Raw genomic sequence first — 14,694 nt, forward strand, 5'->3', positions numbered from 1 at the left:
CCGTCCCCAGGCCCTGTTTTGGGGGCCTGGAGCCGGCCCTGGGGGTCCCTGGGGGTCCCTGGAGGTGGTCCTCGGGCGGCAGTGCTCGGAGGCCCGCCAGGGACCTCCGGTGGTGGTCCCTGGTGGTGCCTGGTGGTGCCTGGTGGTCTCTGGCCGTCCCCAGGCCCTGTTTTGGGGGCCTGGAGCCGGCCCTGGGGGTCCCTGGGGGTCCCCGGAGGTGGTCCCCGGGCGGCAGTGCTCGGAGGCCGGGCAGGGACCTCCGGGGACCCCCGCTGGTGGTCCCTGGTGGTCCCTGGCCGGCCAGAGTGGTGCAAAGGCCCGCTTTTGGGGGCCTGGCGCCGGCCCTGGGGGTCCCTGGGGGTCCCCGGAGCTCCCCAGGCCCGGTTTTTGGGGCCTGGCGCCGGCCCTGGGGGTCCGCGGGGGTCCGCGATGGCACCATCGTGTGCGGGGCGGCGAGCCGGTTCCAACGGTACCATTATTGAAATTAAATTCAATGAATGAAATTAAATTGACCTCCAAATCTTGTTTGACTGTTTTGCTTTGATTTGCTTTGGCTCATTATAGCAGATGAGTGGCTCACATTACCTTATTAGGGTTAGGGTAAGATGGGCCACTGACAAAAATATGATTTAATATAAAAATGCACTAGATATGCAAAATATAAGCATTGTTTCTGGTTAAGGCCGTCTACATATATATTATATATATTTTTTATCGATGTGCATTTGTTTTTTATTCACTTGTCAAACTTATAACTGACAAATTAGATATGTTTGGACAATGCAATTCTCCTCTGCAGGCTAGTTTTGAGACATTGCTCTTCCCACCAAAACAACCAAAGACCACTCAAATTTTGATTGTTTTGTGTCAAGTACAGTTGTGGCAAGAAACATGTGCAGTCATTGGCTGTTAAATTTTAAAGAGCTAGGAATTAATGGGGTCAACCCTAAAGTGGCCCATTTTAGCTGATCAGGTGGCTCAAAAAACCTGAAAAGTGTTAATCTTGAAAATGTGTGACATTTTAAGCTTAAACATTTAAAAAAAAATAACCATCTAATTTTCCTACATACATTTAACACAAATATATTAAGGACAGTCTATATTAACTATAAAAAATACATTCAGCGTTCTGCACTGCTTTTTCTTAGTTTCCCAGGCGATTTACCAAAAAGCGGCCCACATTACCTGAGTCCACCTACACAAGCAACAATATCAGTTGTACAGATGTGAATCTCTTATTTCGTTATTTTTGTTTACAAGTGCTTTACAATTACTGTGCATAGTACTGTGTACTGTCTGTCATTCAATTTTATGAGTTAAGAGCAGTGGTCCTCAACCTTTTCTGGCCGTGACCCCCAAAATAATCATATTTTAACTGGGGACCCCCTACCCTGACAAGCACTAAGAGTTGAGACACTACATTTTGTAGAACACAGTTCTATTGTGAAAATAGCAGATCTACATGCTCCCAATCTGCATGCTCACAAGCATGTAGATCGGCTATTTTCACAATTTCTGCCTCTAATATTTGACAAATTGGCCCATGTTTAATTTGTCATTTTAAATTAAAAAGTCCTTCAATTGTCCCTTTAGAAATGTGCAGTTACCCTCTGCAGTGTTGAGTGAGAAAACAATGTTGCACATTAAGGTAATCACTGAGTTAGAGAATGATATCAATGAAAATAAGCCCTTGCAAAACCTCCAATAAAAACTTCAAGCAATCAATGTATTACACAAAGGTTGCCATCTTTATATCATTGACAACTGGTAAACCTGCCTGAAAAGAATTTAAATAAAGTATGGGTGGGTTAACAGTGAATTTTGATATCCTAAAGGCTCTGCTATCTATTATTTTGGGAAAGGTTAATCATTTATCCTGTATGCTAAAAACAGAAAGGTGTAAACATAGCCAATATCCAAGCTCAATACACATGTAACTTTTCTATAATAGTTTAAACTGTACTGTAGCCATGCCAACATCTTGGGTCCTAGGTCGAGAGGCTAGGCGAGACTTGAGTCTGCTTAGAGGTGCTGCTGGTGTGGTGTAGGATGTGCCAATCAGTGATTTCCTGGCCAGGACGAGGGTGACAGCCTTCCATCTGACGCCGGCCGTGGCTGTGCTGCGTCTTGTCGCCAGTTAACTGTGTCATCGGCTCTGGAATGATAAAGAACAGATCATTTAGTGTGTATTTTAGTTATCACATTATGAGTACAAAATCTCTCCGAGCCAAAAAAGGCTTATCTACAAGCTCACAACGCATCACGCTGTGACGTGTTGTGAGCTTGTAGATAGTATACAGTCACGTACTACATAAGCATCTCACCTTGGGCTGCAGTGAAGATGGCATAGTGGTGGTCGATTTAGACTTGGGGCCAGGAGGTGAAGGCATGGAGACCTAAGATAGATAGATAGCTTTATTATCCCACAAGGGAAAACTGACAGTGCACACTGTCTGTCAGGGTCCATTTGGTTCCATGTGTACACTCTCAGAGTTACAGACCTGTTAGGGTCCATTTGATTCCATTTGCACACTGTCAGAGTTAGGAAGAGTGTTTTCTTCTGGTGTTTCAGTCAGTGTATCAAAGGGTGCGTTCGGAAATGCGCACCGGTTCTGGTTAGGGTTAGGTTTAGGCATAGTTTTACTGAGGTTAGGGTTAGGCATAGTTTTACTGAGGTTAGGGTTAGGGTTAGATTTAGGCATCCACTACAGGCTAGGCGAGACTTGAGTCTGCTTAGAGGTGCTGCTGGTGTGGTGTAGGATGTGCCAATCAGTGATTTCCTGGCCAGGACGAGGGTGACAGCCTTCCATCTGACGCCGGCCGTGGCTGTGCTGCGTCTTGTCGCCAGTTAACTGTGTCATCGGCTCTGGAATGATAAAGAACAGATCATTTAGTGTGTATTTTAGTTATCACATTATGAGTACAAAATCTCTCCGAGCCAAAAAAGGCTTATCTACAAGCTCACAACGCATCACGCTGTGACGTGTTGTGAGCTTGTAGATAGTATACAGTCACGTACTACATAAGCATCTCACCTTGGGCTGCAGTGAAGATGGCATAGTGGTGGTCGATTTAGACTTGGGGCCAGGAGGTGAAGGCATGGAGACCTAAGATAGATAGATAGCTTTATTATCCCACAAGGGAAAACTGACAGTGCACACTGTCTGTCAGGGTCCATTTGGTTCCATGTGTACACTCTCAGAGTTACAGACCTGTTAGGGTCCATTTGATTCCATTTGCACACTGTCAGAGTTAGGAAGAGTGTTTTCTTCTGGTGTTTCAGTCAGTGTATCAAAGGGTGCGTTCGGAAATGCGCACCGGTTCTGGTTAGGGTTAGGTTTAGGCATAGTTTTACTGAGGTTAGGGTTAGGCATAGTTTTACTGAGGTTAGGGTTAGGGTTAGATTTAGGCATCCACTACACTGAGCACACACCCGGTGCGCATTTCCGAACGCACCCTTTGATACACTCGGACTGAAACACCAGCAGAAAACACTCTCCCGTCAGAGTTACAGAGCAGTAAGTGTAAGGGTCCATTTGTACGCTCAGAGATACAGACATAAGGTCAATTTGGATTAATTTGTACACTGTCAGAGTTACAGACATGTAAGGGGTCCATTTGGTTCCATTTGTACACAGTCAGTCTGAGTTACAGACCTCTAAGGTCCATTTGGTTCCAAGAGTTACATACGTAAATTACAGTAAGTAAAATAGTTACTAAAACCTACCATGACTTCTCCAAATGGTGGACTGTAAGCTGCAGTGAAATACAGGGAGAAAAAAAAGAAAAAAAGAATGATGATGAGTAGAGTTTGGTTTTTTTGTGGGTGACAAAAACATCACAGTAGTATATCACACATCGTTATCACTACAATAAAATCATTACAGTAGGTGCAGTCAGGAACAGAGATAAAAAAAAGCTAAGAAAAAAAACATTTTAAAGACGAAATTAAGAAAAATAGCCTTTTCTTTCTGCTGACAAAGTCAAGAAAGTTGAAACTGGTGTTGCTGATGTACACACACACACACACACACACACACACACACACACACACACACACACAAATAATATATATATACAGATCACAGATCTGCCTACCAAGCTGGTACATAACATTGTTAACCATTACTTTAACTACGTATGCAAAACCACAACGCTATTAGCATTAGCTTGGTAGCTACCAAGCTAGCTAACAAGAAATACAGAAGACAAAGAACGCAGTCTTTTGATAACACGGGGACAATTATACTAAACAGTACACACGGCAGACATCTCCGCAGATGCAAAAAGCCAAAAACACACTCACCTTTCAAAATTAATTTCCAGGAGAAGGATTTAGTATGTTTATATCAGCATTTTAGCTGATCCGTTGTTGTCTAGGTCGACGGAGTATAGACGCAGACCGGAAGAGACGACACGACAACAACGCGTGATTACGGATCCAACTGGGAAAGATGGATGGAAACGGCATAGAGCGCTCGTTTTCACAGTTATTGTCCACGACATTGCAAGCGGCGCGAAGGCCAGCGGACCTTGGTCCTGCTCTTCGCCCCCGAGCGCCGCAGGCGCGAGTGGCCGCGAAGAGTTACGAAGCCGTGGTGAAAGCAATCGTTATATTTATGCCCAGGCCGTAAGGCCTGGGCAAGCGCACGATAAACGCCATGATAATTGGGTTTTGGTGCACCTCGCGCGGTCCAAGTGACTACAACGGAGCGCTCCCTACGTCCGGTCCAGCCAATCACAAGCTTCAAAAATGAGTCCGGGGCGTGGTTATCCATCTTTCCCAGTTGGACCTGTAATCACGCAACAACAACAGGCCTGCTTCCTCTCCTTTTTCCTGCCTGTGGAATCCATCGAGTTTATTACCCATTACCGCCACCTACTGTGTATATATTATATAATACATTCAAAAACGTTAAATATAATTTGACAATGCTGGCCTAATGAATAAATAAAATAGCAACAGCACAATAATTAAAAAAAATAAAAATAAGGAAAAACATAAATAAATAAAAAATAAAATAACTTTATTCAGTAGAAATTAATCGTTGGAATTGAATGAGTATTATTACTGAAGTCATCTTGTTTTGTTTTAAACACTAAATAACACCAATATAATAATATTGGCATAATAATAGCAATAAATAAATAAATTACAAAAGTGCTGTACAATGAGGGAGAGAGAGAGAGAGAGAGAGAGAGAGAGAGAGAGAGAGAGAGAGACCAGATGAGAGAATTTCCTCATGCATATAAATGGCTTTAAGGGTGGCGTAGCGTGAGGACGTGTGGAGGTCCTTACACTATAGCTATACGCCACTCAAAATCGCCACGCTAAGGAATTCTAGATAGCGGGATTGAGCGGCGTGAGGAGAGCTGAGTGTCGGCGTTTCCCGCTCGGCGTGGACCCGCTCTTAAAATACCAGCGTCACGTCAGAAGCGGCGGTGCCTTGCTAGCTGGGAAAGGTTGTATGGTCATGATTCACTGCAATCCTGGATGGCTTGGTTCAAGGCTTAACATAATTGTTATAAATATTTTTGTAAAAGTCTATGGCGAAAATGAATGGGGAATATTAAGTGAAACCAATTCCGCTGCGATGCTCTATACACAAGTCTGTCTGCTATTACATGTGCAACCGGTTCTGCCCTTTGTTGAAATGACGGCCAGGCTTCAGTGGTGTAAAGTAACAAATTACATTTACTCAAGTAGCCTACTGTAAGTACAATTTTGAGGCTTCCCCCCCTTCATTGGAGAAGGTCTATTTCAAGTTTCAATACTTTTACTTCTACTCCACTACATCTCAGAGGCAAATATTGTATGCTACTTTTGCTCCACTACAAATATTTGAAAACAGTTAGTTACTTTGCAGATTTCGATTATTATAAAGGTATACATTAACCACTTCGGCCTATATATTTAGGCCATTTGAAATGAAAATATAAGATCACAATGCAATGCATATTGTGAGCTTAGATCTGCTACAATATTTGTATCTATGGTAGGCTATACTTTTCTTTTTTTCTTCACTGACGGCCAGGCAGCTGATCGAGCGTCGGCTTGCTCACGCTCTCTCTCTCTCTCTTCACTCACTGACTGTGATGCAAAGCAGTTCATTTCTGTTATTTCACTATACAGTAAGCTTGAATTTCCCTTACTTGATTCACATTTAAACTTAATTTATTTTATCGAAAATACATTGAGCACAGCAGAGCCCTAGCTCATTTGTGATGCCGAGATTACAGAAGGCATAATATGCCTACAACATTGTAGGGCACAATAATTAATATTGAAATAAGAACAGCAGGATAAAACAAGTTATGTAGGCCTATTTTCATTTCTACATTTCAAAGTTGAATTAAATTCTTTATCCAGAGCTACTTATAAAATTGTCATCTAACAACACATTGTGCTTACCCAGCTAGCAATTTCCGTGAAATCTCTGGCGTGAGGACGTTGTCACGCCGTTGTCGCTAGGCGTGTTACGCAGTGCTGACGCCACGAAAATGATCAGCGCCCGGCAGTCGTCAGGCCAAGCGTGCGCCCAGCGTCACGCCAAAGCGTCACGGCGGCGGCGGGCTGCGATAGCGAGCGAATAGCGTGACGCCGTCGTATAGCAACATCATTATGCACCCCCCGCCCCCCCATATTGTGTGAAAATATAATATAAAAATGTAAAATGTAATATAAAATGTACACAAGCAACAAGCAATCACAATTATGTACAAGGCAGGATGATATATCAGTTGTACAGATGTGAATCTCTTATGTTGTTCTTTTGTTTACAAGTGCTTTACAACTACTGCATAGTACTGTCTGTCATTCAATTTTATGAGTTAGAGCAGTGGTCCTCAACCTTTACTGGCCGTGACCCCCAAAATAATCATATTTTAACTGGGGGCCCCCCACCCTGACGAGCACTAAGAGTTGAGACATTACATTTTGTATAACACGGATCTATTGTGAAAATAGCAGATCTACATGCTCACAATCTACATGCTCACAATGTAGATCGTCTATTTTCACAATTTCTGCCTCTAATATTTGACAATTTGGCCCATGTTTAATTTGTCATTTTAGATTAAAAAGTCCTTCAATTGTCACTTTAGAAATGTGCAAATACCCTCTATACACTTAAACTTTATGTTGGTTTGTATATTGTGAGAAAACAATGTTATAATCTGGAGACCCCCCAAAATAATGTGCGACCACAGGTTGAGAACCACTGAGTTAGAGAATGATATCAATGAAAATAAGCCTTACCTTACCTGAGCTTCCTTAGTTGACCTTGTATCAGTGAACTGTACGGTCATGAAACTTTAACCTAGCAAAACCTCTAATAAATACTTCAAGTAATCAATGTATTGCACAAAGGTTGCCATCTTAATATTGACAACTGGTGAACATGAAAAGAATTTTAACAAAGTATGGGTGAGTTAACAGTGAATTTTGACATCCTAAAGGCTCTGCTATCTATTATTTGGGGAAAGGTGAATCATTTAACCTGTATGTTAAAAACAGGAAGGTGTAACATATACAATATACAAGCTCACTACACGTGTAACATTTCTATAATAGTTCAAACTGTACTGTGGCAATGAAGAGGTACAAAATATAAAAACGTTATAACCATATGATATCTGACGACATTGTTAACATTAAAAGTATTTAGTCTTTCTATAGACAGATTGCGAGCATGCTGTCAACCCTAAAAATGAATTATAGTACCATCAGAGCCGAATTCCCAAGAGCTGAATAGAACCAAATTCCCATTATTTGTTTGTTTCATGAAGGGTATGTAAATTGAATTCAAATGGCAAAGTTAAACTGATCCATTTATGAAACTATAACATGAACTCATATCTGCAGTACCAAAGTCAAAAGACACCAGATGGTAATGGTGGGGATGAACACAAGAAACAATACAAAGCTCAGGGCATCCTTTGGCCAGAGAACAGTGGGAAGTGTGGAGTTCAATGGACTTTGTGTACGAGTGTGGACTGTTGAATTGGATGTGGGATGAAGTAGCTGGTCGTGGGGACTGAGCGACTGTGGTATCCTGGGCTGTGCTGTGCTTCTTTTGTGTGGCGTCGGAGGTCCAACTCGGAGTCGTGTGGCCGTGCCAGCATCTCGGGTCCTAGGTCGAAGAGGATTTCTTCAGAGGGTGGTCTGTACAGGGGGCATGTGGTTATTGTATGGTCGGCGGTTTGGTGTGGTCCAGGTCCATTGCCGGCGTGGTGGCGACTCTGGCGAGACTTGAGTCTGCTTGGAGGCGCTGCTGCTGTTGTTGGTGTGGTGCGGGATGTGCCAGTCATGCCTTCCTGGCCAGGACGAGGGTGGGCCGGCCGGGGCTGTGCTGCGTCCTGTTGTTGGCTAACTGTCATCGGCTCTGGAATGATAAGAGAACATCATTTAGTGTGTATTTTAGTTATCACGTTATCAGTACCAAATCTCTCCAAGCCAAAAAAAGCTGATCTACAAGCTTGCAGCGCAGCGTGTTGTGAGCTTGTATATTTTCGGCTTGCTGTAATGTGTGATCAAGTCCTTACCAGGGAGCTGGATATGCTGGACGAAAGGTCTTCAGCTAGGTGTGGGGACCGGCTCTTCCTGTAGGAGGCTGTGGAAAAGTGAGAGAGTGTCAATAATTGAATAAATGCATTTCATTGCAATACATTTCTTTTCCCAGATTACAGTAATAGACAGATGGTGAATTTCTTTGTTAGGGAGCAGTCTGGAAAAAAACTACAAACAGTAACCCCTGCATTAAGTATCAATTTAACTGTTAACTGTTTTTGCATAAAGGTTTTTTATAAAGGTTGGCTAAATCAACAATCCACCATGAAAATATATAATCGTTACTTGTCTTCATACCTGGAGAAGTCCTGCAGCCCTGTCTGTGGCCCTCTCATGGGTTCCATGATGGGGTGACAGTCAGCTGTGGTGGGATGAGGAGAAACCCTCAAGTGTTTAGTAGCAGTACCTCCCTCAGCATTTTTGCCTACATGTGTTGAAGAAATGAAGACAAATCCAAGAAATTTCAAGAATTAGAAAACAATGTTGAAGAAGTAGTGAAAATAGCCCATCTGCAGAGATTGTACTGTAGGTCTGCTGTTTGGGTAAAATATATAAAAAAGAAAAAGCGAAATAACTACAGGTAGAAAAAAATAACAAAAAGAAAGAAAAAAAGATGATGAATGAATAAATACAGAGTTTGGTTGTTTTTTCACAGTAGTAAATCACACATCGTTATCACTTCAATAAAATCATTACAGTAGGTCAGGAACAGAGATAAAAAAAAGAAGAGAAAAAAAACATTTTAAAGCCGAAATTAAGAAACATAGCCTTTTCTTTCTGCTGACAAAGTCAAGAAAGTTGAACCCCCCCCCCCCCCCCCCCCCCCCACACACACACACACACACACAAATAAAATATATATACATCAACACAGATCTACCTACCAAGCTGGTACATAATTGTTAAAGTGATCCCTGACTAATACGACAAATATGCCTTAATACATTATAATTGTCCTCTATAACTACAAAGTAAAATTAAAAACATCTCAAATATTTTATTTCTTCTAGAAATAGCTAATCTTTCAGTCAATAGGGGAAATGCCTGTCACAAGTTGATGATGTCATAAATGTTATGTGTGGTCTAATTTATGGCATGCATGTGCAAAATAAACCACAAACACATTTGAAATATTGATTTGATGCTCATATTAACCATAGGAAGTATTACGTTTGTTTTTATTTCCACATGCATTCCATAAATTCCATAGGGATAGATCACAAATTACATTTATGACATCATCAACTTGCGACAGGCATTTCCCCTGTTGAGTGAAAGATTAGCTATTTCTAGAAGAAATAAAATATTTAAGGTGTTTTTAATTTCACATTGTAATTATAGAGGACAAGTATAATGTATTAAGGCATATTTGTCGTATTAGTCAGGGATCACTTTAACTATTATTTTAAAGGGGAATTTCGGTCAAAAACTACTTTCCTATCTTTAAAATGATGATTCAGGAAGCCTCTGGGCTGATCCAGGTGTTGTTTTACCCAAAGCAGCATTTTGTTCCATTTTCGATTTTCTCCCCTGCACCCCACGGCTCCAAAACGGCACCTCTCGGGTCAGAATATAATCCGGTTATTATTCTCGCTCAAAACTCACTTTTCTCGCTCGGTCTCAGTCCCTCATACTGTTGTTAGCATATCCGAGCTACACCAGCTCCTGGTCGCCGCCATGTTTGTTTACAAAAAGCTCAACTCTGAACTCTCAGCCCAGCTAGGGATACACTGGGAAATCCCGTTTTGTATCGCGTGACTCCTCGAAGCGCGTTGACGAGCTGCTGCTTCTGCTCTCACAGCTCCACCTCCCTAGCCTGGTGGGCGAGGTTACCTCCCCCCAAGCCTGTTACCTGTGTTGAGGCAGACAAGAGGCAACACCATACATCACTCTGCAGACTTTGTCGACATAGAGACATCTTTTTCTTTGGCTAAGAGCATTTTTGTGTTTTATTGTTCAACCTTTTTTAGTTTATAAAATGAAGGAGTGCGTATATCCCGGGTGTTCTAACAAGAGATCGAAGGCCAATTTGCGTTGCAAAAGCTTTCATCGCATTCCTTCATTGGACCCTGAATTGAGGAAACTTTGGCTAGCTGTTTTAAAGATTGATTTCAACACTCCACATGAAACAACGAAAAACTGGACAGTTTGCAGCGACCACTTTTCCCCGGACGATTTCTACACCAGAGAACCAGAGAAGGTCGATACAACGCCAGTGAAAAGACCAGGCCTCAGAAAACTAAAGAAAAAGCCCAAACAAAAGAGAGTTACTACCTGGATAAAACCAACGGCAGTTCCAAAGGCTCTATTAGAGGTAATTTATTATTATTATTTCTATAATAATAATAATTACAAGCAACCTACTTACTGATGACAGCAGGCTGGCTTCAGGGGTCACCATAGGACACTTAATATAGCCCACGGGGCCCCTGCCCACTAGTATGGTTGTGTGTGAAGGCGATTACCTCTTTTTATGGTGTTGCCAGTTTTCCTTGCATGCTGTTTTATACTATGTTTAGAGTGATAATTTCTTAGTTGGGCAGGTGTTGGTGTCCTATTAGCTTGGCTACTTCAGCTTAGCCCCCTCCCCTCCTTTAGTAGTTCTGCTGTCTACTCAGGCCTATGGTTGAAGCCCATTATTGTTGCTATTTAAATCTTATAATATTGAATGTATTACACTGAAGCTTTTATTATGGATTAGTGCATATATTGTTACTTTTAACTACTGATGCTATTAAAGTCTGTGGCCCGAAAGTTAAATAAAAACCCTCTTTTGTTTGGGGAAACTTTAAGTCTCAAACCCTTGTTGCTTACTTGTTGTGGGGAGCCCAAGGTTACTGGGTATTGAATTCCTCGATTTTCTCGAGGTGGCGTTGTCTGGTTATGGTTATTTGGTAAATGCTAAGCCGCACCAGGTCACATTCTGGCGTTAGTCGGCAGGGTTAAAGGACAACTTTAGTTTTTTACAACAAGGGTTCATATTTTAGATTGTAATTACAGAATATAAAAGATGAGTGTTAACATTATTTTACTATTTACTTCTTTCTATTGTTTTAGAGATTCTTATTTCAGTAGTTGGGGCATGCGTACAAGTGGCTAAATATGTCATTTTACACAGAATAAGCCCATTCCCAAGATACAACGCAACCTTTCATGGTTGGATGTGACTTATGGGGGCTAGAAGTGTTACTGTAAATAGCAATAAAGAAACTGCTGGCTTATTGTGTCTAAAAATACATATTTAGCCACTTGTACGCATGCCCCCATGCGTACGCATGCCCCACATTTTAGCAAGGTAAAGCGATAAAACAATAGAACGAAGCAAGTGAAAACATTTTAACACTCACTTTTTCTTTTCTCTAATTACAATCTAAAATATGAACACTTGTTGTAAAAAAACAAAGTTGTCCTTTAACAAGGCACTTGAGACTTGGAAGTTTTATCTTTTGGCATTGAAATGGCTCAATTTTCTTTTGTTTGTTGAAACGGTTAGCTTTAATAACAAAACAGCAGTTTGTGCCCCGGGGGACCAGCCGTTTTGATAATTTAGAGCCCTTAATAACACGGGTGTCTCGCATTAATGTGATTTGACCTCAGCGTTGACGACAAGTAATACTAATACGCATCATTTGTGTTGTGTTTTATTGTCAATCTTGACAAAATCATTGCACACTTGTAGCTTTATAGTTTTAAGCATGCAAAAGGCAGAGGAGGAGGTGGCTTGGATATATTATCTGGAGAATTTCCCGGGAGCTCATTCACACGACAAGAACTGCAAAGGATAGAAGGAGAATGCTCCACATTCCTCAAGTGTCAGCGAGTGTATCTATTCTGCATCTACTGTAGGATTTGGTAAGGCCCAAATTCAGAGTGAACATTTTTAACTTAAATGTTTGCTTCTGGGGGTCCCTGGAACCAAATATTTTGAGATGGTGGTCCGCGGCCAAATACATATTAGTCCGGCTGCCAGCATTAGCATTTATTCATAGGTATGATATTTGGTATATAGTTTTTTTTATTGGCCTAAAATGTTGTCTATATATAAACGTTCATGAAACCACCTGCTGACGGCCTGTCAGCATTGAGCAATTTTTTTATAGGGGGTTAAAGTCTGTCCCATTCACTATACAATAAAGGAAAAAAATACCCCCCATCTGCTTTAAGTAGCATGTGAGGGGTCAAACGAGGGGTTTATAATTATTCTGAATCCATTGCAAGCATTTGTTTAGCATGACAAACTTTCCTTGGGCTTAAAAAGCCCCCAACGAAATTATGAAAAGTGATGACTCATCACTAAACCATATTTTTGTGAGTCTGTTTTTAGGCCAAGGAATGTTTTTCATGCCAAACCAATGCTTGCAATGATTTCAGAATAATTATAAACCCCTAGTTTGACCCCTCAGGCCCTCACATGCTACTTAAAGCAGATTTTTGTGTGTATTTCTTTCCTTTATAGTATAGTGTATAGTAAATGAATGGGCCCCACACTTTTACCCCCATAAAATAAATTGCTCAATGCTGATAGGCGGTCAGCAGGTGGATGCATGACTGTATGTATATAGACAATATTTTAGGCCAATAAAAAAAACTATATACCACATTCCATACCCCACCTCAGCCACAACAAAACTGTCAAAAGTAATGACTCATCACAAAACCATATTTTTGTGCGGGTGTTTTTAGGCCAAGGAAAGTTTTTCATGCAAAACAAATGCTTGCAATGGATTCAGAATAATTATAAACCCCTCGTTTGACCCCTCACATACTACTTAAAGCAGATTTTTTGGGGGTATTTTTTTCCTTTATTGTATAGTGTATAGTAAGTGAATGAGACAGACTCTAACCCCCTATAAAACAAATTGCTCAATGCTGACAGGCCGTCAGCAGGTGGTTTCATGAACATTTATATATAGACAAAATTTTAGGCCAATAAAAAAAAACTATATACCAAATATCATACCTATGAATAAATGCTAATGCTGGCAGCCGGACTATATAATTTTGGGGGTCCTTGACATGAGAACGTTTGAGAACCACTTCAGCAAATCTTCTAAAGTCATACAAAGACTCATAGTGTCAGCGCCTACGCATCCTGGTAACAGCTAGCTCTTTGTTTAGGGTTTGTTATTCCCACTATAATGGGAGGCTGTGTTTCGAACGCTGGTTGGAGTGTGTGTGTGTGTGTGTGTGTGTGTGTGTGTGTGTGTGTGTGTGTGTGTGTGTGTGTGTGTGTGTGTGTGTGTGTGTGTGTGTGTGTGTGTGGCTGACATTTCCCGGGCTACAGTGTCTCTGACCACAATCAGGAACATAAAAGCGAGGACACAGTGGAAAACAACCGAAACCACAGTAAAATCCTGCCCTATCAGGCTCTGCAAGACTTTACCTAAAACTTAAGCCCAATTCATTCAAAATACAATAAGGTCACACTAAAGAATTCCTTTGAACATCAATCGATTTTGTGAACATTTTTGTCTACACAAGTGGATATTTTGGTAAATCTTCACTTACTTAACCTTTTACAAAAACCTCTGTTTTATCGGCCAAAATACTGTTTGCGTGTGGCTAAAAAGCCCAAACGCATATTAAAAAAAAAACATGTTTCGAAAAGGATCCATACTTGTGTAGCCGACACTTTAAACTAAAGTTAAATTAGCTCCAACCATTGAAAACATTTTCATGAAATGCAATGTTGGTTAAAGCCTGTATCTGTCAACCTCTCTCTGATAAGGGGACCTTTATGGAGGTTCTAAACATTCAATAATAAGTATCCACATATTAATTTGTGAAGTTCGATGATCATTTACTGGGGTGTTTATTATCCTTATGTAAAACTATTGTCTAAAACTATTGTCTAAATGCATTTCATAACATTTGTGCCATGGAGTCTTTTCTTTTGACTCCTTGTCCTTGCCTGCTAACATGTCCTTGTAAAGACATCTAAATTCTTTGTTCTCTGGAAAAGAGCATTCTGGTTCATTTCCATGCAAATTTTGAAGTATGCATTTCTCACTCATGTAATCTTGAAACCGTTGTGTTTCATTTTATTTTTTATTTAACTTCTTTGTGTATTGAACATGTATCGTTATGTGATTTTTGTTATTCTGCGATCATTTATTTTATGTATG

General features: G+C 40.9%; 1 long non-coding RNA gene across 1 annotated transcript; it reads right to left on the bottom strand.

Moving 5' to 3' along the window:
- Positions 1-3,034: 3,034 nt before the first annotated feature.
- On the bottom strand, positions 3,035-4,405 carry LOC308299379. The gene is made up of 3 exons (XR_013962764.1): positions 4,307-4,405; positions 3,728-3,756; positions 3,035-3,107 (listed from the first exon to the last, which is right to left on the bottom strand). It is a non-coding gene; the product is annotated as an uncharacterized lncRNA (long non-coding RNA).
- Positions 4,406-14,694: the final 10,289 nt, after the last annotated feature.

The sequence above is a fragment of the Nannobrachium achirus genome (genome assembly GCF_963921795.1).
Source record: "Nannobrachium achirus genome assembly, chromosome: 15".
Taxonomy (NCBI): Eukaryota; Metazoa; Chordata; class Actinopteri; order Myctophiformes; family Myctophidae; genus Nannobrachium; species Nannobrachium achirus.